General features: G+C 33.7%; 1 protein-coding gene across 1 annotated transcript in view; it reads right to left on the bottom strand.

Annotated features, from left to right (window-relative positions):
- Positions 1-23,250, bottom strand: part of LOC141449775 (uncharacterized) — an 86,877-nt gene extending 63,627 nt beyond the window's left edge. Inside the window, exon 1 of the mRNA XM_074119553.1 lies at positions 23,033-23,250. The gene's annotated coding sequence lies outside the window, so the exon portion shown is untranslated. The remainder of the gene's footprint in view (positions 1-23,032) is intronic.
- Between the last annotated feature and the right edge of the window lie 1,761 nt (positions 23,251-25,011).

The raw sequence follows: 25,011 nt of genomic DNA, 5'->3' as shown, positions 1-25,011 counted from the left end.
AAGTTAGTATATATTTTTTCCCCACTGTTGGATCGTAACAGTGAAATATGTTAGTTTTTAGAATAGTAAAAGTGCTGTTTTTTTGATGACGTTAATGGCCTTGAACATTTTAATTGCATCTTTGAATAAACATGACTCAAAAAAAGAAACATATTATAGAGCTATATGTACTTCTCTTGCTCATAACATTTTCATTTTTCATCGAAAAATTCTGGTTTAAGATGTTTTGAGTGAGAAAAAGTAGTTTTTTTAAATTGATCTGATTGTATGTATGTGCCACATTATCGCTCAGCGTTACAATTTACATAAAATTGCCACAAAATTAATTCGATTATTATAATTTTCTTCTTGTAGGTGTGGTAGGCATGTTTCCGCCTTCGCCAGTCTCATTATTACGAGTATGCCATCACTGGAGCATTCCATGAGCTGCAACAGTTACGGCCAGAAAACTTACAACACCCTGATCCAAAAGGTCTATTGTGACACCCATTGGTTAGAATAACTCCTCCAGCTCTCACTATTTAATTAGGAAACTAAAGAGATGCTCCTGGGCGGAGAATGGGAAAACAGTTTCTTCTCTGTAGTGCTGAACTCTGAGCCGAATTTTGCACAACACATTGTCCATTGTGTTCACTCTTCTCACTTCTCTACAGGCTATTTCCTGTCAGGTGCCATTCTTAGGCTGCAGTAAACTCCGTCAAGAGATCATACAAATGACGGCGTAGGCCAAGGCTACAAAAACCTTCCCAGTTCTCTAGATAGACCGGAGAGTCAGCAGTTAGGAAAAAACGATTCATGCAGCTATTCACCGACATCCGACATTTTGAGCTTGGCTGATATTGTTACGATGGATTCCCAAAATTAAGGAAACCAAGCACACTGTGAGAACACGATGACCATGTAAATGATTTTACTCTTAGAAATCAACAGCATTAAGAAACAATCAACTAGCTTCGTTTAAGAGGAAGGTAGGTAATCTACCAAATTTTATCAAAATGTTAAACATTGGATTGTCTCAACTCTAGGTAACATACAACTCCAGCTTTGCATTCCTCCCTCTATCATCAGGCATCAATTCCTTACCTCACAAGATTCAAATACTCTCTAAACGGAAATAAGAACAATTGAAGGGTTTTTCAAGAGTACTTTTTGTGCAATCCGATCGGCGAGTTCCAAAATTGGATCCGCTTTCAGCTCCTAACATAGACATTAATATGTTACACGATGTCTCAAACAGCTAGGATCTTGCCTCTTCAGCAGCCATGGCCACAGCTTGCATTTAGTTATGGAGTGGTGGTAAATAACTCTTAGGTAACCACTGAGATAAGATGAATATATTAAAATAAAATTTTAATATTAAATCAAAGGAGAACATTATTGGCGGCTGACTGGTAGTTAGGTGATCTGAAAATTGAGCAAGAAGATATGACCAATTACCTAACATGCGGGATTATATAAGATTTTTATTAATTAATTAGAAATAAAAAGGAAATATTTATATGAAAAGAAAAAGTATACCAGTTGAGCTTAATTAAGTGAACATGAGATTGAAAATAATAATAAAATCTTTCCGTCTTCTATTACAACTTTATACGGAGGCAATTAGCATAAATTACTGAGCAAGACGTGCTGTTACGTCACACCATTATGATACAATAATGAAAGTTACTAAGTTTCATTGTTATTGCATTCTATGCAACTGAACGTGTTATAATTACTTTTATATTTCAAATTATGAATTGTTTAAACTAGCAATGTTCACAGTAAGGTAAATGAATCAGAACTAGTTGGGTAGTTGGAAATCTCGAAATGCAAATGAAAAAGTTCCGTTAATTGAAGGAAGACATGACCTTCCCTTACTGGAATTCTCAAGGTTTTCTTCTATCTTGGAACTTTTACTAAAAGTTGGTTGGTTTCAGTATGGGTTCATTTAAATAGAATGTCATTTGCTAGAAGCTTGACGTGAAAGCATTATGAGAACCTAGAACTTCTTCAGAAATCAATTTTCAAAACGTTGGAAAACGAGAGTTTCATGTGTACGAAACCTAAAAACAAATTCTTCAGGCGAGTTTCAAGCTCTAAGTTTTTGCATTATGGGTAATTATTTAAAACAATTCATTGAAATGGTAATAAATAAAAGCATCCCCACATACTTCTCAAGTGTAATTTTGGTAGAATACATAGTGTTGTCACTTATGTACAATGTAAGAGAATCACATAAGTTTCTAAACATGAAGAAACATTTTAAAAAATGGCAGCAAGTACGAAGTACCAATAAAGAAAGAACTTTCAGTTTTCCGTAATTTTTTTGTTTTTTTTTTTTCCAAAACCATTTTACATGATTTAACTTAGTTTCTGAACTCCCAAACTTCAAGAAAATAGGGTGAATTTAAGCTTACACCAGGTCTAACACGAACAACCTGCAGCTTGGCAACATACAGAAATACTTGATGTCACAAAAACATGGAAGATAGCTTTGAAAAAGATTAAAAAAACGGGGACAAAATAAGAATTGGCACATTGTTTGCAGTCTGTAGTTATTTATTTATTTATTTATTTACATTTTTCTTTCATTATTATTGCGTTTTATAATTTGTTATTTGTCGTGATTTTACCAAGGATGATGTTACAAAAGATGTACAAATATTAAAGTAAATCCATAACTATGCAGACCTTCAACAGTCATGAATTGGTGTTGCATTTGATTGGATTGTCTTCCAGATGGTAGCTTTCTCTGAGTGGATGGACAGGAGAGGATTGTTATTTAGTATTCTTGGAGATCTAAGAAGTACCATCCAATCTGAATACTGCGGACTGACTTTTCAGTTTAATGTGAAAAACCAGCAATGGACAATTTTTTCTTGTGAGGGAGTGGTGGAGGGAGCCAAATAAAATGGGTCACTAAAATGTTACTTTACAAGAGGTAAAGACCACCTTCGCCAAAAGTGCCTGTAGACAATGGATTTCTTAGCCAAACGTTTCAAATGAACTGACAGAACAATTAGTATACCTGTTTAAAGAAAGTGTTAATAATAATAATATTTATTCTTCATATGAAATATAAATTACAAATTACAAAATGAAAATATTGTACGGCTTGGAAAATCCGTCAGCCGGAGTCGATGTTACTATAATGATATGTACATACATACATACATGGAGAAAAGAAAAACAAATAAACCAAAAAATAATAATAGTAATAATAAACAAAAAATATAACCGACCTAGAAATAAAAATAAAACGAAATAACCAATATATAACAGAATTATAAATTAATAATTAAACTCCTGAACCAGCTGATAACGTTTAAAGAAAGTTTTTAGGGTCTTGTTAAAAACACCTCCAGCATTTCCCTCCAAAATCTAAAGAATCAATTCATTAGAGACTCTTCCTGCTGTTTGATTTTTGCTATAACCATATTGGAAGATACCCATATTGGCAGATAAACGAAACGATCTTGCAAAGGGGTAAGAGAACATAAAGGTTTCAAAGATGGTTTATGGGAGATTCTAGCGAACTGTACTAATAATATATCGAAAACAATCTATTTAGTAAAAATATTAACATTGAGGAAATTTTTGTCCTACAACAGACTTTTTTCTGCTCAATATTTCAATAATTTAGTATAAGTAAGTCACTGGGAAACGTGACAAAAAATAAAGTAAATGGCTGCAAAAAAAGAAAAAGAAAAAAGCAAGCAATAACAACATTAAGGATAACAAAAAAAGAAAACTCAAAACTAGGTGAGAACCATTTTCAAGAACGGACAAGATAAATTATAACCAAGGAAAATAGGTAGTAAGAAGTAAAGTAAGCAGAAAATGATTGCAGTAGTGGGCTTTGATTGGCCAATCTTCTAGTTTGCGCCTCTCTTTTCTGTTAAAATGAAGGGAACCAGGGGGAATTTAGAAAAAAATTATACGTAAAGAAGGATGAAGCAGTAAATGACCCTAACCTAATTAAGATGGCACTAATATTTGCCTTGCTTTTACCTTTATTTAAGCCACTATGTTTAGGCTGACCTGGATACCTCAGACTAATCCAGTTAATGCTAATGTTCTCTAGGGATAATTTTGGTCAGGATTATGTTAGGAGGTCAGAAAAGTCGCAGTAATTGTTAGATTAGTTTGTTACGTCTTCAATCGAATGCTGTTCTCTGAGTAGAACGATACAATCTCATAACATCCTTTAATTAAGGAGTTCGAAAAATTAAAGCATCTGGTATTATAAACTCCATGACGTCTCTTAAAAAAAATAAATAAATTGTAATTAACTAAATTGATAAGAAGTCATAGAATTTTATTAAAGTTCCTCAAAAACCAACTTTTCTGCAAAATTGATTGAAATAAAACTAACTATTCCTTAATAAAATCTAATAAAAGCTCACAAAAATCTTTCTTTACTTCCAATTATTTAAATAAATTCTCTTGAAACTTTTGAATTTGTGTGACGGTAGTTAATTTCAAAAATAATGTAAACATTTTAGAAAACATCGCTAAAAACTAAACTAAAATGTTATAAAAGTGGCACTTTTTTTTAACCACTAAATGTTAATATGCAAAAGGAAAAATGTAAATATTAGCAAGGAACTGGAAGAAAAAAAGAAAAATTTGTCGGCAGGATATATCCCAGTGAGTTGTGTAAAGCACGAAATGATGCTGCGTAGTAACCAGGGAGATCATCACGTAAACAAAAAGTAACAAAAGGGGATAACAGGCGGTTTAAAGACAAGAGATCCAGCAGCGCTAACATTCTCCTGAAGATTATATAAAAAGAAGAAGAAGAAGAAAAAGGGAAAAAAATCACAAGAGGATAATCTGGACTGGAGATCTCAGACCGGCCGGTTGGTTAGAGTTGCTGTCTGCACATACATTGTTTGCAGAATGTAGCAAGAAGATGGCAAACGGACGATAAAGATATGCTTATAAATGGTGGGCCTAAAAAGAACACTGGATGACGCAGTGAAGATGAAGTAACAGATTCTTCCTCTCTTTAATTATGTACATGAGGATTTTCTTTCTGGTGTTATGGACCTACTTCAAATTCCTTGGATTAAAACTATAAATAAAATCCATGGAAAAGACAGAGAATTGAATCTAGTACCGCAATACTTAGCTAAGGCGGACTTAAGTCTATAAGCACCAAGCTAAAAGTGTCTGTACACTTTCAGAATGTGTGGTACTTATACTCACTATCATTTTAGATTAAAACTGCGACACTCAGTATATCTTAGCTTCGCTTTTTAGGCTTAAAGAGTGAGCCTAGCCAAAATATTCTTCGAAAATGAAACATTTCTGTTATTAGCCTTACATTACTGCCTTAAAAAAAGAACTTTGCAACTTCCCGTATGATCTCTTTGGTCTATTTTTGTGTACTGAAAGCCGCTAAGCGTGTATCTCTCAGTAATTCCTTCCGACACATCATGATTCAGAGCTTGCAGAACTTCTTGAAAATAACCACAACAGAGTAGTGATGAGTATTCTACTCCTAGCTCATCCACTTTCTTGTTGGCTTCTATCCTTGGCCAAGTAACCCAGGAGAGGTTTTCATTACTTCACAGAAAGGCTAGTAGTCTTCTCCCCGCTGATTTGAGCTACTTAACTTCTGCTCAACATTTATCGTTTTCTGTCACACATTCTTAATCGTTTTTGAAAGCCAAGAAACTCCTACATGTTCCAAAGAAGAGTTATACACTTAAATTAAAACAGTTTCAATGCTAAGTTTATTGCGAAAATCAAATATTGTAGAAAGTATAACTGATAAACAGAAATTCCTTTGACTAAATTAGTGCTTTTAAAATAATGTACTTCTACCAGCTAGAGCAATCAAAAGTAGATAAATGCCCATTTTATTGGTCAATTACTTTCCAAATGAAACAATCAGTAAACTAAAGTATTTGCTAATTATAAAAGTATTGCCGCTTGCGCAATGAAAGTCAGTCTCTCTCTCCTGCTTTAAATAGTGATGAAGTGAGTCGCGCAATTATGATGTCAGAAAGAAAACTATACCTTACCATAGCATTAATTACAGACAATGCACACACCTGTTACAGATTCTATCTGGAACGTGAATTAGGTGTTGTGGGCAGTTCTCTCTAAATATGGCGTTTAATGACGAAAGGAATGCTCTTTGTATTACGACGGACCACCAACTGTTTAAAATGAAATCAATCTATTCAAAAAGCACACCAATTATTCTTTTTTCTTTTTGTTTTTAATTTCTCCTTGTTAAGTTTTGAGGACTCCTGAAGTTGAAAAATTGGTGCTTAGCCATATTTTATGTTTGTAACAGCAGGATATTTCGAAACAAAAAGTCACAGAAAGATCAAACTTGGTAAATTTTTTTGATTCTTTTATTGTTTTAGATATTAAGGTTTTTCGAAAATGATTCCCTCGATCAGCTACGAACTTACGTTATTCTGCAAAGAGCTGTAGACCATTCACTTTTATTGTTTGGAACTTTTTTTGAGAGGGAGCTGCTCAGGAAAGTGCCTTATCTAAGTATTCTTCTAAAGTGGCACTTCTTAAAAAAAATTACTACTCCACTGTTTGCATAATAATATCAAGTAATATTAAAAGCTTTGCAGGAATTCCCAAATTTGAAAAAAAAAATCGGTTAAATGGAAGGGCGATTTTATAAAATAGAACCCAAAGTTTTGGGAATTTTTTTGCATGAGACACTTGGCGAGATACTGGGCGAGATACTGGGCGAGACACTTGGCGAGATACTGGGCGAGATACTGTTTACATGAATATCAATCTATTTAATTTTGAAATTCCCTTCTCAAAACAAAATCTAATATTTTGGACACGATTTCCTTTTGCTTCAATTCTCAAGTTTTCATTATCCAGAATTTAAAATTAAACTTAACATCGAAAAGGTACTTTAGAAGGAACAGTTCTCCCCCAAAAAGCACTGAAATCCAAGTAAACCAGTCTCAGATAAAAGCTATTATTCAACCTGTACGTAATTTAGGAATATTTTGTAGGTAATTGTTATGTAATTATGAAGGAATATACCCAATACTGAGAAAACTGTTGGGTACATTTCCGAAAAAAGTATAGAAAAAATGGAAAATCAAGGCGATGATTCTCCTTCAAACTCGAAATTATATCGATAAATTCAAATATTCTTTGTAATATAAATAAGAAACGGGGCCATAAATTACACTAAAATGTTAGTTTGGCCTGTCCGCCTCTTTCACATAAATGTCTTAGTTGAATTTTTCCTGATAGCTATAAATCAACATGAGTACAACAAATGTACAATAAACGAGAGAGATACATTTAGTAATGTGGCACTTCTGATACTGGAATTTCGATAGCTAAGTTACAATTAGATCATTAGGAGCGGACCAATAGAAATATAAAGCACAGTGTTCTGCGTTTTCTGCTTTTGTTGATGTTTTATTTACGCAAAATAGACTGGTGAAAAATTTATTTAATAGGTGCTCAAGATAACTTCTAAACACTAAATAATAATGATAGCTTTGAGTAATATAGAGTTGTGAAGCTACGTAAGAAAGTTCAATGCAAGTAAAAACAACTGCGTCAATTGATTGCAATCACTGCAGCAAGTAGAAGAATCATGTAAGTATTCACGCTAGATTTCTTTGTTATGCACAGAAATAGAGAACACGTTTCCAAAGTAGAGGGTGCAGGGTCCATGATAGGCGGCCGGTTAAGAAGAAAAGATCTAATTGTGGAGTACAGATGGGACGGTCAACCATCATCTGTAGTTTCTGGTCCAGAGGGAGCGAGAGGGAGGGATAAGGTCGAATACATTCACATCCGTATATTTCCGGGTAAATAGCTTTACAAGGGCAATCGACGGCGCCTCTAACTACCGACACTTTGATAGTGTAGTCAGTGATTGTGTTTATTACTATTTCATGTTTCTGCATTCTTTGTTCTATATTTCTTTCATTTCCTGATTTGAACTTTTAAAATGTCACAATTATTCTATAGTTTTCTGTTTTCCGGAAGGGCGCAAGTATAAAAACATTGTTGGCCAATTCTTCCTTGTTATTCTCACGTAAAATCGGGTAGATTTATCAAACCGGAAACATTTGGTTAGAGGGCCTCTTTACAGGAAAAAGTGGTGTTTACAAATTTCAAGTGAGACTAGTGGTCTCTCAAGGAGAATTGTGACACAAAGAGTATTTACCTCCTCCAAAACTCAAAAACAAAACACTGCAGAATGTTCAAATTTCGATTCAGTTCTACCAGAGGACGTGGCAAATAGATTTACATCAAAATCGAGCCACCAGAAATTCTAGGAGAGCTGTCCATCTAACAGCTTTACTACCCAGTTCTGAGATTTAGACTACCTGAATTAGTTTCAGCCATTCATATCTGCCAAACTTTCTAACGAGCAAATATTTTGTAAAGCCATCTTTACGCAACATGAATCTATTCTCTCTTCTTGTTTTAAGTGGCAGCGCCTCTGCCACCTTCTTTGGGACTTCACCATCCTCCATTTTGGCCAAACGCCAAAAGCTTGCTGAGGAATATTTCTTTCAAAAAATTTGAACTTCTCTCTTACTTGCTTCCAAATCGTGCAAGTTTCGGAACTTAGGTTAATATAGGACGGATTGTTGGCTTGCAGGGCCAAGATTTGATTATTTGAATAAAAGTTTACTTCTCAGATATTGCCTGAATCCGTAGAAGCCTCTGTTGGCCCTTAAGGATCCTTCCGTGGATTCTTCAGCAGAATATTGTTGCTGACGTTCTTCAGATGTTGTTGCCGATTTACTATTCCTCCATTGCTCGCCCTTCGGAGTCTTTAAGAGGCGAATCAGTAGTGTGGGACAGTAAATTGGTTTAGCTCCATCATTTTGTTAGCAGAGCAACCAATGACTTTTTATTTTGTCACTAATAAAATCGTTCATTTGCCTGACATGTTTTAGAGGGATGTTTAAGGGTGCCTTCCTAGGTATCTCACAAAAAAAATCTACTTTCTTGGAATAATCTAAATAAAAAGGATACGTTTTTTATATTTTCTGTGATATAAGAAGTTTAAACTAAACCATTTGAGCTATTTTGACTCGGTTGAACTGATCGACAACAAACTAATATAAAAATGAATTTAAAAAGCAATTCACTGCAAAAAGATGGTGTACATAATATGAGTTATGCAACAATAGCCAAAGAATGTGTGCGCAATTTTGGTTTTTGTTCAAGGAAACAGATAATGTAGTAAAACCAGAGAGCAAATTACTGGCGACCTCTATAAACTATAACTATAGCACGATATTACTATGACTATAAACTGCACTATTTGTATGCTATGCGGTAATAATCATTGCACGCGTGTGTGGCTATGAGAATGTGTATGTATGTGCGTATGTATAGCACTGAGGTACGATGTTCCACTTCCGTTGGCCCCAAACGTTACAGTTACTTCACGCATATTACCTTTGCACACGATTCGATCAGGTTGTAAAGATGTTATCGATAAGTGAACAAACTGTCATCAGGCCAGAAATTTGGCAATCGGCGTCCTAGGGAAGTTATTATCATGTTTTTCTTTCTTTCAGTGACTAAAATCAACAACTTTTTATTTAGTTCTTCCAAGTCAGAAAACATGAAACTTAATTCCGTTTACGAATCCCTAAGGGATGTGTAATTTAGCGATTCAAATCCCTCAAACGGAAATACCTGTGTATTCCTAGCAAGGCATTCTTTGCTAAGTTACTATCAGTTCACAGAAAGTTCAAAGTATTAATTCTGAGCTCTGTCCGAAAACAATCACCTCAAAACATTTAGTTCTGGTAAAAATTCTGTATCAAAAATTTGACGAGATTCCCAAAAGTGCCCTTACTAGCTAAGAAGAAACTGAAAATTTAATGTTCCAGGGATTCAACTTTTCGGTCAAGGGCTAAACAAAATTGGAAATCACAACATTCTTAATTCTCATTAAAATTACACAGCTATTAATACAGTACAATTGTTTGAAGTGGCACGTTAGAGGCAATACTAGTCCCGATGCCAAGTGTTGCGCTAAGATGAATTTGTGTGGGAAATAATTTTCAAAAAATTAGTTCTTTATATGAGAACTTCAAGTTCAAGGAAACTAACGGAAGTGGTTTTTGAGAAAACCATGGAAATCTAAAAGAATCTTTCCTACTTCCGTTGTTTTTTCTTTATTTAAACTAAGATTCTTTACAACTAGTTTAATTCTCATTAATAAGTGATATCTGCTTTCAGTACAGTACAATTTGTTGATTTGTTATTTTACCCAGACTGAAACTCTCTTAAAAACACAAAATTGGACACCCTCAATAATTCTACACTGCAAAAGAAGCTGGAGAAATTAAACAGTCAAAGCAGATGGCTCTGCTCTAACTGTTTGTTACAAGCCAGTGAGCGTTAGTTATTTAAAAGATGCTTTTCTTTTTGCTAGTCTTTAAAGAAAAGCCAAGTATTGTTTAAGCCGTTATTTGTCCTAATTGTGCCCAGTAGAATTCTACACTATTATTGCAAGAAAGAAAAAGCTGGTTAAAAGAAAATTAATGCTCTCTCTCTCAGTATTTTTATTTACGGAAATGTATGAAGAATCATTAAGTTTCTTTCTGTAATAAAACTTCGAACATAAAGTCCGCTACGTTAATAAAAAAAAAAGAAAAAAATCATTTAAAAATGTATTCACATAGACAAGAACTTTATGACTGTATTGAATTATCGTCATTATAAAAAAAATCAAATCTATTTATATGGTCAAAGCAAATTAAATAACTCTTTACCTGGTAATAGACCATAATATGGTATAGTATGGTATAATACAGTATATTATACTGAAGAATGTGAAAAAGAATTTATGTGACAAAATGTTTTTCGACTTAAAAACAGGAAGTTAGAGTTAAAAATAATTGTAATAAGTACGTACATCTGTTTTTATTATTTGTACATAAAACTTACGTAGATTTTCGAAGCAGAGTTCTCATCGAGCATCTACTTCATAAAACAAATTAAAAAAAACGCTGTAAATTTTATTTTTATATTTGCTTTAGGTACCACTACAAGACAGAAAATTTCCGGATAAAATCAGGTAACCAGAAGTTCGAAAGTGCAACTTTATTCATGGATGTTTCACTTTTATTTTTTTTAAATTAGCTCTTATCGCTACACGGGCTCTACAAACACACATCAACCACTTATAGGACTGGTTTCTCAAATGGAGAATCAAAACTAACGTTACGAAATCAAAATTTATAGTATTTACATATATATAGACAAACGGTAGACATGGAATCCCCATTCTAGACTGAAAAGACAAGAAACTAATCAACGCTACAAACTTCTCGCCAGACTACTTGACCAACGTTCGAAACTTAACCTACATAACAAAAGACACTTATATCTATTGTTACTGCGACCTATTTGGTCATACGGCATCGAAGTATGGGGATCGACTAAGCGTTCCAACTCACTACGCCTCCAGACATTACAGTCAAAAATACTTCGAAAATTACTTAACGCTCCGTTCTATGTATCTAACCTCACTATCCATAATGACCTCAAAATTCCTTTCATTACAGATCTTCCTAACACTCGTTTTCTCAAATTTCATTCCTCTACGGCAGCTCATCCTAACCCTCTCATAGAATACCTATCTTTCTCCACATTACCAGGTAATCCTCTAAGGAGATTGAAGAGAAGATGGCCTCGAGATCTACTCTTATCGTGAGAGCAAAGCACGTTAATGGAGTGACACCACGGGTGCCTTCTCCACTCATAATTTTTTTTTTTTAACCATAATTGCTTGTTGCAACAACCGTTGCAGTGGTAAATTCCAATAAAAGATTTTAAAAATAAATAAAATAAAATAAAAATTAGCTCCTAAGATGTACTTTAAACTACTTACACACATGAAGATCTACAATCTTTTTAGGCCAATTGCCCTAGAGCCCATGACCACCCCAACTGTTTTCACTACTTCTAAACTGAGAACAATTTCCTCTTTGGATCTACTTACTTTACAAGGTATCAAAGCGCGAACTTCATTCTATTCTTAAAGTTATTTATAAGGCTAATCTGAAATAAATGTTTGGTATTATAGCAAGTTCTAAGCTGAACGATAGAACGTTTTCTAGAAAAATCCAATGTAATTCAGATATCTATAATTCAAAATAGCACTTCTGGAATATTATGTTCAATGAATTATGTTCAAAATTCGTTCAATACTTGATTATAAAACAAGTCAGGCCCAAAAGTAGCTTACAAAGCTAAGACATCGTACTGGGTTCGATTCCCGGGTCTAGTTCTTGGATTTTATTTAATTTAATAGTTAAGTACGTTTGCTAGTAGTTGCCTCTGTCCACAACACCTAATTTGGTAGCCGGAAGTAAAGCCCGCCTGAAAATAATAGCCATTACTTTAGTTTCTTACTTTTTGTTATTTTACTTTTCTGAGTCTGAGGTGGCTTTTTAAAAGGAGCCAATGGTTGTACTACCCCTAAATTCTATGTTAATGAAAAAATTTATTTCAACTAAAAATAATTAGCCTTTGCCAGAGTACAGAAAATGGTTAAATGCAAGCCACAGGAAATTACGAAATGTCAATGAAATTACAATTTCGTTTTAACGAACTTGACCAAAAATTTAACAAGTTCAGATGACTTTCAGTTTTTTTTTAAGATCTATTTGTGCACTATCATATTATAAGACCATTAGTGTATGAAGGAATATCTTATAAAAGGTAGAATTAATAAAAAGAGCATCTGTTCTTAAGGAGGTGATTCGTGTACAGGTGTGGTTACCCTAAACCTGGCTCAAGTTTAATTGAACTGGAAAAGGTCAATGTGCATTCAAAAGCGCCTACCTACAAAAACCTCGGGTGTGTGCGTGCCTATGTGTATGTGTGTGAACGCACGACTGAGTGTTATGAGATAGTTCAAAAATATATATAAATATATTCCTCCTTCTATATATTTCGAAATGTTAAGGTCATTACATAATAGACTTCACGAAAGGCCTATCCAGATTTATATTTATTTCCTTTAACACTTACATTTATAAAACAAATATTGTAACTAGAATGCGCACTTATAGTGGTGAGGAACCAATTCTATATGAGCTTTTGTACGGTAATCAAATCGAATGCTGGTATCTTGGTGTCAGCCTTACTCTCGATTCTCTTTTGACAGCCATTTGCAGGCGGAAACGGAAACTAGTCGCTAAACGGATAATTCAGCTTTATTTCCCAGAATTAACTTTCTGCTTTAGGTTTCCGCCCAGCCTCCCTTCACACATGCCGGATGCTAATGGCTTTCTTGAAGCACTTTCAAAAGCTTTTTTGGCTCCATGATGCTACTCCTAACTTTAAGCTTGACCTCTAAACCTTAGAATTATATTTTCAATGTCTTTCAAAAGTTCTTTCTCATCCACAGATCTCAGATAGCCCAAAGTCTCTACAGTCAAACCTATTCACCAAAACACTGTTTGGTCTAGATCACTCTGTTCCACAAGTATGATTGAGTTCAACTTGCCTTATCTCGAGAGATGTCTAAGACGCACTAAGTCTTAAACTTTCGCCCAGAGACGTTGAGGGCGGCTCAGTAAACCAGATTTTCGCTAATCAAGGAACTCAGTTACAATACAATGATGCCTGATTTTCGGAGCACTATACCTTTAAATATCTTCAATTTCAGCTTCAGTTCTATTGGATATTTCTCTTCATGTGGAATGGCATCACTCATTTAGGTGCTCATTCATTCTGTACTCCACCTGAATTCAACAGGAGTTCAAGCAACAGTTTTACTTGATTCAATTAGCAAATCCGTCTGTACCCCCAGAAGGGAATCATTGAATCTAGTTCCTTCTTTCCTGAATATCGCAACTGTGGCAATCTAGATTGGGGGAAGTTAATTTATAATAAGAAAGATGACCGATTGTTCGTTCTTTAAAACGAAAAGCAATATTGTCTGAAAAACTAACAACCTGGTAAGTCACCTTCAATTTTTTTCAAATTCGTAATTGTTACAATGTTGAAGATATCGTAAGTCAAAGCCATATAAGCAAACTTAAGCTTCACTATCAAATTTAATATTAGCACCCGACATTGAACCCAAAACGAATACATCAACCCACATACATTAATAAAGGGCTTTGAATAGTTTAGGGATTTGTCCCTCCTTAAAAATGTTCAATTAAGTAAATACCTGTTAGGTGTAATTTTTAGCAAGCCCCGCTAGCTATAAAATACGTTCATTAAAATGCAGTATTATTAGCAAATTTGTCGTTTAAAAACTTAATACTTAAGTCGAAATAGCACCAGATTTTTGTTGTGATTCCTTAAAACGTTTTACCATATTCAAAGGACTGATTGGCTCTTTGTTAAGTCATTTCTTTTATCTTCTACAGGTTTATCTTTTAGTCTTACTTGATTGTTTTTTTAAAGATCTTTGTCTTGGCTTTTTTTTCTTTTTTTTTTTTTGAAGAATAAACAATAGGTATTTTTTGTTTGTTTGTCAGTTTGTAGAAGAGTGTGTAATAATTATTTTAGGATATTTGTGTAGATGTGTGTTAACATTTATTCAAGTTAGTGTAAACTCCAAGAGAGAGAAATAAGATAGGAACTCCATCAGTAATCAACCTTCAAACTCTCTCGTCTCTTCTTGTAAAAGAACACTTGAAATAATGTTACTTAAATACAAGGCACGTAATTCTGTGTATTTTGTTTCTATCTCTCTCTCTGAATATGTGACTAAAATAATATTAAATTAATTAAATGTTAATATTTTGGTACGCATGCGTATGTATATTGCTATTGCTTATTTTTACTATAATTAAATTCAAACATTCCTTTGTTTACATTATATATAACGGCAATTCTCTAACTTCCTTCTTTAATTTGAGTGGTTTCGTTTAAGGAGATTCCTGTCTTGAACGCTCTTGAATCTGTTTTTTGAATCTGTCTTAGTTCCTCTTGATTCCATTCTCTAGTTCCAACATATTCAATTTCTTCCACACCTAATTCTGTCTTCTTTTCTTTGTATTACCGACATGTTGCAAATGTGCATAAGTAAAGTAATGCCTCTTTTTTTCAGGCGAGTTTTACGTCCAACTACCCAAATTAACCGTAGCGGACGGAAGCGACTTTACGATTAAATTCTCATATTAATCATTAAATAAAATCAAAAGCCAAGAACTGGGATTCGAACCCTGTACAAAATGAACCCTGATAAAGTGATTGAAATCAAAGATATACTGATGTCTTAAAGGAAGGTAAAACATTGAAAACTTAGAAAGAAGTATGCATCTTTTAGGTTTGAAGGTTTAAAGATTAGGTTTGAACAACCTTTTCAGTAGTTTCTTATAAGTTCCAACTCTACTTCAATGCTACAGACAACTTGTTTTGTAAATATTACAATTACAAATCGAGGAAAGAGATTATCTATGCGGTTAGCGTATTAGATTCCCACGCGGAGGTGCCGGGTTTAAATCCAGCTGCTAACCCTTAGATGATCTCTTCCTAGAAGCTTCTTACAGCTTATTATCCGGTGATAATCAGTGTTGTCTGTAACGAGAGAACACTGTTCCAGTGTAAAAAGCTCCGGGCGCCAATAACCTTAAATGTTGACGTGCCTTAAATCATTAAAATCAAAAACAGAAAATTGCTGTTAGTGAATATTGTTAGAGTAAGGGTTTCACACTAAGAAAACGTGATAAAGTAGCTAAAAATAGCACATTACTAACTGTTGCAGACAAATAAAAGATCCATGAATGTGCAGCCCAAGCAAGCAAGTGGCGACTGTATACGGAAACCCACGCTGGGTTAGCAAATACTGCTTACATTGTAACCTCAAGTGGGTAGACCGTGGGTGACACATTGCAATAAGTGTGACGTACTTATTTATGGAAAATAAATGATTTTTATTATATTATATCTGTAATTGATTTTTCTATCGCTGCCTACGCAAAATTTCGTGTTTTCTTTATTTAAAATATATTATATATACTATAAATTTACATGTAGTTTACAATTTTCCGAAATTACCAATTATGGATTCTGGTTTGGATCAGAAAGTATAATCCTTTCACTCTTTTCGAAAAAAAAAAATGTGAGTCTCATTTTGCTAAAACTCATGTCACCAGTTGAAAACTATTCGCCGTTCACAAACACACTCGGCGAACAAGTTCTAAAAGCCACTTTTTTTGGGTAAACGGAACCTCAAATTGTTTATTTCAAGACAAAACATTGAACCCAATTCGCTTTACTTCCATTTACCACTACTGAGAGAAGCTAAACAAAATGTGGTTGAAATCCCCCTCACAAGAATTAAAATATCTTTCCATCCTAAAAGATGTGCAAAATTGCACGAAGACTTCATTTTTCTCTCTCTCCTTTTTTTCTAATTTTTAATTGGTACCACAATAACCATAACTCATAATGTTGGAGAAAGGTTCTCTAATAGATTATTAGATAATATGTTTCAAAAGTCTGCTATATGCTGACACATAATGAATGGTTCTATCTTCGCAATTAACTCGTTACATCAAATTTATTGCAGTATATTTTTGTTCTTTACTCTTTCCCTTTCCCTAGTAAAAGTGGCCATTAGTAATATCTCTTTGCATGCTTAGAAACATTTGTTATATTCTCTTACTCTTTTTAAAGAGGAATGTTTAGCTGATGAGAGAATATATTTCAGTACTGGGTTTTTGACCAGAAGTAGTTGTTTTGAGGTCCTCAGAATTTTCGAAAAAATGTATTTAGAGCTTGGTAACTACTGCAGATGTGGTACGTATGGTTTTAGTTTAGACAAATATCGTCAACCCATATTGCAATTTTATTAATGCAATTTTTCCGAAAACGGCTGCTAAAAATATCTCTACACCAACTGTAGTATTCAACACGATAAACATCTGTCACTTTTATTTGGATATTTAAGACCATTACTACAAATCAAACTTTAGATTAAATATTTACTAGAAAGGATGCCTTTACAGAATACATTCCTCAATTTATTTGAATTGTCTTGAATGGACTAAGCTGCTTTTTTTAGTAAAAAATCACTGTAATTATTTTTAAGTTGCTGGGGTGGACGACAAATTTCCTAGATTTCATTGCACCGCGATGGGTCTTAACTTCTCTTATAACAGAAGGAAGAAAGAAGAACGCCAATTCCAGTCATTTTTTTAATTTTTTATTTGCCAATCTTTCTACTCACAAACATTTCACAAGGAGACAGGACAGAAGACACACCAACCTTATAATAATGTGAAATAACAATGTAAACATAAAATATGTATTGTCAATAAGCCCTGAAGATGACCCTAGTCCCCAGGTCGAAAACTCGGCAAAAATAAAAAATAATGACTGGATTTGGCAATATTTTCACTTCCTTTTTGATTAATGAATCAGTCACCTAAAACTATGAACAATACTTCCGTTATAACCTTCCTCCAACTGCTTTTTTACCGAGCTTTCTCCTAATAACTATGGACTATGGTCTGGAATGTACTCGTATGTCCCTTTCCGCGAGCAGTGCTTCGGGCAAACAGGTAATGCCAATGCACTCCTCCACCAATGCCCCCCAGCAGAAATAAATCTTCTTCCAACAACAATTGGTAAAAAACTACACTTTCCAAGATAGTCCTGGGGGAAAAGGCATCGTCATATAGGGATAACCAATCCCTAGTGTCCAAACACTTCTCACTTAAAGGCTCCGTAATGAGGTATATCCAACAATTGGAATCCAGCCAGGCTATCCTGGGATCTTCTTGGGAAGAAAGGGTAGTCGGCAGTCCGGGAAAGCCTTTTCCCATTGCTAATGCATCCTACTCCCCAACGCTTTTCCAACAGATATAACTTGAAAACAAATTTAGACTGAAGCGTTGTAACTTCTTTGATAAGTAACTAGAGATATTTACTGCCAAGAGTATGTCACTCAATCAATCAAGCATTTAGTGTAATTAGATATTAATAGAGTATGAGTCCAGCAGAATTGTAATATTTACTCAAAGACAAAGCTTCTTTGATTCCCACAGAATTTGGACCAGGTCAAATATAAATATTTTTAAAAAACAAAAACCGGAGATCCAATGCTGTATGCGATTTTTTTACATGACCTCATTACAATGAGACGCTGTAATATCAACATTAGAAGAGATCTATTACCTTCATTACAATACAATACAGTCATTAACAGCCATTTTGTTTTTAATTAAAGAAATTAAAATCTGCAAAAAGAAAATCAACTAGCTATTTGTATTTATACAGCCAATCAAAATGTTTTGTGACGCTTGTATAGTTTTACGTCATTTATTTCTAAGTACGTATCGTTTGTACGTGTGGAATATGTCCATTTTGCCACTAAATACGGTAACATTTTACTCTCCGTCTATCTATTCTTCCATCTAGCCTTGCTGTGAAAATCATTTTGAGGTCTTTTTTCCATTGATACAGGAATGAAAAAGGATGAATTCTTTTATTCTTTAAAACTTTCTGAAACTTCATTTTATTTTTGACCAATTTCTTTTATTTAGAGAGAAATTAGGATTTTCTCATTCTCGTTCTGTACAAATAATTATTGCGAAAAACCGTTTTGATATTACTTTTCTTGCCGCTCAAATAGAAAGCAAGCAATTGTGAAGTTTATCCGTGAAGAATTTGTTTTTAGTATTGAAAATCTGATTAGATCGATAGTGCTGGATAATATCGCTGATTTCATCCATGTTTTTGATTGCCCAGGTCTTCATCTATGATCAGAGATAGCGCAATCAGTTAGGTATAGAGATTTTGACTTTACTTATGCTTCCGTGTTGAATTGCACTTATCGACTAGGTCGGATAAAATCAGTAAGAATGTCTCTTTGATTACTAAGACTTGAAATTCTCCTAAGGGAAATGCGAATTAGCTAAATCGATTTTTTTAGTTGTTAATGAAATTTTCAAAAAATGATCTCAACGATTACGGCTTACCACTTTATTTATTTAAAAAACAAATCTTAGAAAACTTGTTTTTGGGGACTGACTCTACAGTAACATTAGGCGCCGTTCTAAAGTGCAACTTCGTCATAAGTTTGCAGTTCTGCGGCCTAACGGTAAATAAAATAAAAAGCTTCGTTCAAATTCCAAATTTAGGGGATATTCGTCAATAGGAAATATGATTTTTTTACGACTTTAAAGAACTAAATGCTTTGACTTAGTGTGCAGATCACCAAATTCTACTAAATTAACTGCTTAGTTATCACTAATTTACTCTAAAATTGAAACCATAGATCCGGAATCAGTAGTGAGTGGTATTATATAATTTTCCTGCAGCTTTTGACGATCAATCCTTCAAACGTCCTTCCGGAAAGTTTAATTAACTGCTTAGTGCAAGGCTTTATGGCAATCCTGCCTGCTTTACTCGTGAAATAGTATATCCTAGGTTGTTGTTTATGTTAGGCAAAAAGCAGTCAGTTATGAAAGATTACATTATTTAAGGATAATGCATGTTTAATTTTTGATAAATACCATTTTATACTTTTTTTAAACTTATTTCACCAATAAACAATTTAGCAATTTTTTTACTCGTATACTCATCAGCAAATAACTAATTAGGCTAAAATATAGGTATACAGATATACATATATAATATAAACTTGGCTACATCATTATTACTTAGACGCTAGTATACGCTTCTGTCAACACTAAATCTAACATTAACAATAAAAAAAAAAAAGAGTGTTCTTCCTGTAAAGAAACGTTTAATTTTAGAAATTTTGTATTCAAACGTCATGTTTAGGTCACGATATTTATTCCATTTTTAAGTCCAGCTGATCCAGAATACTAAAGATAACGTGACATCATGGTTAATATTAAGAACCACTTTACTTAAGTCAGAGGCGTGTTATGAATGTATGACACATTGGTTCCCGCCCTATTTGTAACGTATACTTTGCATGTTTAATTTTTGATAAATACCATTTTATACTTTTTTTAAACTTATTTCACCAATAAACAATTTAGCAATTTTTTTACTCGTATACTCATCAGCAAATAACTAAAACAAAGAAGCCATAAGAGCTTGAACAAAGAAGCTTAATCTACTTGGTACACTATTTGGCTGAAAGCACTTTGTGCTCAAAAAAATAAAACAAAAAATCTCTGTTTTACTGTTTTCATTAATAAAAAACGATTATCGTGTGGTGAAAAAAAAAATGATGCATTCGTTTTATTGAATCAAATTGAGAGACTTTAATGTGACGGTAAGAAATATAGTGGGTATAAAAAAAATACCTGCCCTACAAGGCATTAACAAAGACAGGTACCAAAGGTAGTATTGAATACTGTTTGGAGAAGAGAGGCTACTGAACAATATGAAGCTTTTATTACCAAAGCGTAGGTAGGTCAGGGTTCAGGCGGCCTTAGTCGAGCCAAATATGGTGCGCGAGGCCGTTTTACAATGGAACAGCGTGGGGTGTAAAACCTCTACAAGAATTCCATCGTACTGTTGCTTTAACTCGCGTTCTTTATTTAAAATTTCATATAAAAAAAATTGACAGTATTCTACTTACAGCTGTACCATTCAGCGTAATTTAGGGCAGAGGAAACTTTAGATAAATCTTAAGATAAACTGAAACATGTTACTAGAAGGATTTGCTTCAGAATGGGTATATCTAATCCCTCCCACAGAACTGCTTTTTGTAGGTAAGTTTCTGGAGCGGAGTATCTACCCAATGGTAGCATTCCCGAAAAGATGTTAAGTTCAATAAGTCTCAAAAAAAGTCCCAGAACTACTGGTGTCTTTATTGGCGCTAAGGATTACCAGGGATGTTGGGAGCATTAAAATCCCGTACAAAGAAATTCAAGCGAGGAGAGTAGAATGACATTTTGTCTCGGGCGAATCGTTGGACTAAAATGATGATGAGGTCGTTCTGGAGAAAAAGGTTTAACACAGAAAAAGGATCAGCTAACTGCCGGAGAAATATTTGAGCCCAACAACTCGAGCCCGTGTATCCAGACAGGTTATTATCGTTATGATACTTTAATTTCCACTCTTAATTTGGATTATCGATCAAAAAGCGGGTAAAGTTAGGCACGTTTTGTCGTTGTTTATCTTTTAAATCTAGTGTGTGGTTTCTGCGTGCACTATTTATCAGTGGTCAGTCTATGGTAGTACACCAGGTCTGTGAAATAAAGAGAACTGTAGCTGAAGAAAATTGGTCTGGAGCCTCGCCGGAGAGTTAACAGGGCATGTTAGCATTTTTGGGGATGAATTTGGCTGCACCACTATTTTAGCCATTGTTCTGTAATGGGTAAGCGTGTCTGTAACTTCTAGTTAGAATGATTGGGTCTTCGGCATATGTAAAAAGTAATGTGCTTGTATGTGCGGGTATAACACCCAAGTATACTTCCGCCCTGATTGAGAAGAAAGGTACCAATGCTAACCTGAATTTAATTCGTACAACAATACAGAATGCCCAACCTTTCAGAAACTTGGAAAACTAAATCTCCTGTACATTACTACTTTCTCTCCAATGCTGAAGCTGGCCCATCTACTACACGGTGATCTTTGCTGTGATGTGTTTGTTTCAGTAAACAATTTGATGGTACGATTTCAAGTTCAACGAGAATAGGGTTGAATGAGTTTCTACATAAATTCCACAAGAAATTTTCCTAGGATGGGAAGTGAGTTTGTTAGTCTGTAAGAAGAAAGAAAGATGTGTAGGCATGGCTGATTTTAGGATCCATCGCACCACCTAATACTAAGATAATGGAAACTATGTTGTTAAGAGGACAGAGTTATACATGTAGGTAAATTGCCATGTAGATAGAATGCAAGAAGATGACGAAGGAGTAGTAATTAGGAGGACCATTCCAGAAAGAAGAGAGTTGATGATCTACTTTAAGCCAGATGGCAAAACTGATTTTGGTTATGATCATAGATCATAGAAATGTCGTAATTAGTTTTTATTTCCGTCTAGTGTAACTCTTCTTGTAAGTCAGGATGGAATGCAAAAAGTTGGTTATATGTTGGAGCAAAGGGTAAGTAGCTTTGTCTTTGATTTCTCTAAAATTTGTCATGTAATCTAAGAAAAGAAATATGATAGGCGACGAGTTTCTGCCAAAGAGATTCGATTAGTGATCAGGTTTGTAATTTAGTTGTTATATTTTTGTCTTCTCTGCGATTACAAGTTTTTTTTTAAATCTCAAGTGTCTTATTGTACGTCTCTTAGTTAATAAGTATCAGTTGCCACAAGTTTAAGGCTCTTCTCCTTTCTTTGCTTAATAGTCGTGTATACGAGTATATTTACTGTCGTTAAACACTATAATGATCTATTAATTGTCTAAAGAACAATTTTGAATGAATAAAATCAAACCTATCAAGAAGTAGGAGAATTTAATTAAAAGTTGAAGTTAAAAAACAAAAAGTATATTATCAGAAGTGCGGAAGTTGAAAAGGTACCACCGTTTTATTGTGGTATTTTCAGTATTTTTTATAATTAAAATATATAAAATTTTATAGAATATTAAGGTTTCGCTGTGTCAGTGTATGTGAGATTAATATCTTAGACTTCCGATAGCAATGTTTTTTTGTCAGTTTGTTTTAGAGCAGTTATTAGGATGTTTGGATTCTCGGATAACGGCCCTTTTCTTGTCAATTCATCTCAACACATACCTTTCTGAGAAAATTCCTCTGCCTAAGGCACGGCATAAATTTTTATAAGTGATCTTTAAAACTTATGCCAACATAAATCTATTGATTCAACTTCTTTGATTATGAAAATTCAACGCTATCAATAATGATAACTAAGCCTGCGTTTGGAATCATTAACATTATCTAAAGTGCACACTATCACGTGTTATTCAATAATTTTGTTGGTTCGTTATTTCGTTTTGTTATTTGAACAAGGAGATTTCATTTTGGGATCTAAACAAAAACCGAGAAAACAAAATATCCGAGATGTGAGAAATGAGAATGTTATATTGCCTAAATATTACATTGATTATAGTGGCTAAATTGCACAGAAAGAAAATTGTACAAATCATGAAATTAAAAAACAACAATTTAAAATAAATAGGTAAATCATTTGACTCACAATTATGTGTAGCTGGTATCCATAGTGGTACAGATGTAAAAGACGTTCCTCAAGAGATTCGTATTATCAAACTAAAATAAATAAAAGAATGAAAAAACAAAAAAATAAAAAATGTATTCCGTAAACTTACTCTGCCCCCTTAACCTTTGAAAGTCACACGAAGACTGAAGAAATATACAAGATTTCTTGTACAAGAAACTGTGGTGGGAGAACAGATGCAAAGCCGGCAAATCTTAACGTTTATGTGACCATCCCCACCGTTGTTAATGTTTTTCTTTCACGATATCTACCGACTGTTACCGAGCAATAAATTTTACTATATATTTTCTTTTATCCCAGTCAAGAATTCGCCTTTTCCGATTTTTTTTTAAATCTCAAAAAAAAAAAAATTCTGAGAGGAACAGTTAGTTATATGACTTTCTCTCATCAATTTCATTAGCGGCGGATGCCGAACGTTCGTTCATACATAGAAGAAGAATCTACTAAGATACCGAACGCAAAAAAAAGAGCATGAAGAAACAGAACATAAAGAGAACATGCAATGAAGATACACAACTACGAAAAACCAGAACACTTAAAAAACGATAAGGGAAATAAAAAATGTTATTATTACAAACACACTCACATGCCTAATAACATTTAATTGAAAATAAGAGTTTTTATCCAAAATAGTCGTCTTCAAAAACATATACATATACGTACAAGTTCAACGTAATGAAACCATACTGCATTAACCGTTGAGTAGAAAATGTCAGAGTTAACTATGATTTTTCTATTTCTTCAAATATTTGAAATTCAATAAGTTTTATTATAAATATGTTTCATCGAAAATATCAACATTTTTGGGTTTGAGTTAAATTAGTTAGTTGAAATTTTAAAGAATGCATAATTTTATTTTATTTACTTCATCTTCTACAAAATACCGATTAAAATTTAAACTTCTCATTATAACAAATCACCCCAAACTTAAACCCAGTGATGGGTCCGCTATTGGATTCACCGTATTTTAATCTAGTCCATGATTGGAACTTGCGCGCCTATCGCTGGCTAGGATTCTCTGGCCTCCAGATTGAGATTGGGCTACATGAGCTGAAACAAATCCCCAAAGTAACGACTTATTTCAAAACCCTCTAAATTATTCCAAAATACTTTGTGAAAGTAAATTCCATCAAAATTAGTCGAATTAATATTAACTGTTTTTTTAGATTTACATAAGAAATTAGAGATCGAATAGAAGTTAAACTAAAAATTAATCTTAAGGCTGAGTTCCCATGTGAAAGATGCACAATCGGTTGAATTTGGACCAAAAATGCAATTTTGTTACCACCTGATACAGTTCAATTACAATTGAAACTTTTAATCGCCCAAGAAAAGAAAACAACAAAACGTCGAACGTTATAAACTTGTAACTTTCGATCATGGACTTGATTGGGAATCCTAGAGCGGATCTATCAATACTTAAAGTTTTTTCAATTTTTTAATTTTACTACATGCTCCCTTAATAACTAAACTTGTAAGTCAAGAACTTTAGATACAAGAGAATCAATAAAATCCAATCCATTCAACAAATTTCCTCACTACTTTATGTCGGATTGTTCTACGAAGTTTATTAAATCTTACAACATTCCCACACATAAAGATGTGTATTTCCGCTGAAAATGCAATTTCAATAATTAGACGTAATGAAATATTTCCTTTAAAGTATAAAAGAGGAAGTAACAGAAATAAATTTCTTAAAATATCTAATTACATTTCCACGTGCCTTCATTAAAATTGGACTCTGATTTAATTTAGACAGTCACCGAGCTGTACATATTTCCAACTTACTTTCACTTTCCATAGAGATCCAGTTTCCTGTGAGATTAATAAACTAATAAAAGTTACTTCCGCAATAGGGAAGCGAGAAGTGAAGATGCACCGTTCTACATTAAGTTTTTAATATTTCCTGTTTCGTATTGCATTTCATTTTAATCTTTTTG

This window comes from Rhodnius prolixus, unplaced genomic scaffold (genome assembly GCF_049639745.1).
Source record: "Rhodnius prolixus isolate KJV_2025 unplaced genomic scaffold, Rpr scaffold_1, whole genome shotgun sequence".
Classification (NCBI taxonomy): Eukaryota; Metazoa; Arthropoda; class Insecta; order Hemiptera; family Reduviidae; genus Rhodnius; species Rhodnius prolixus.
The sequence above is the reverse complement of the archived record's forward strand: the minus strand, read 5'-3'. Positions and strand labels throughout refer to the sequence as shown.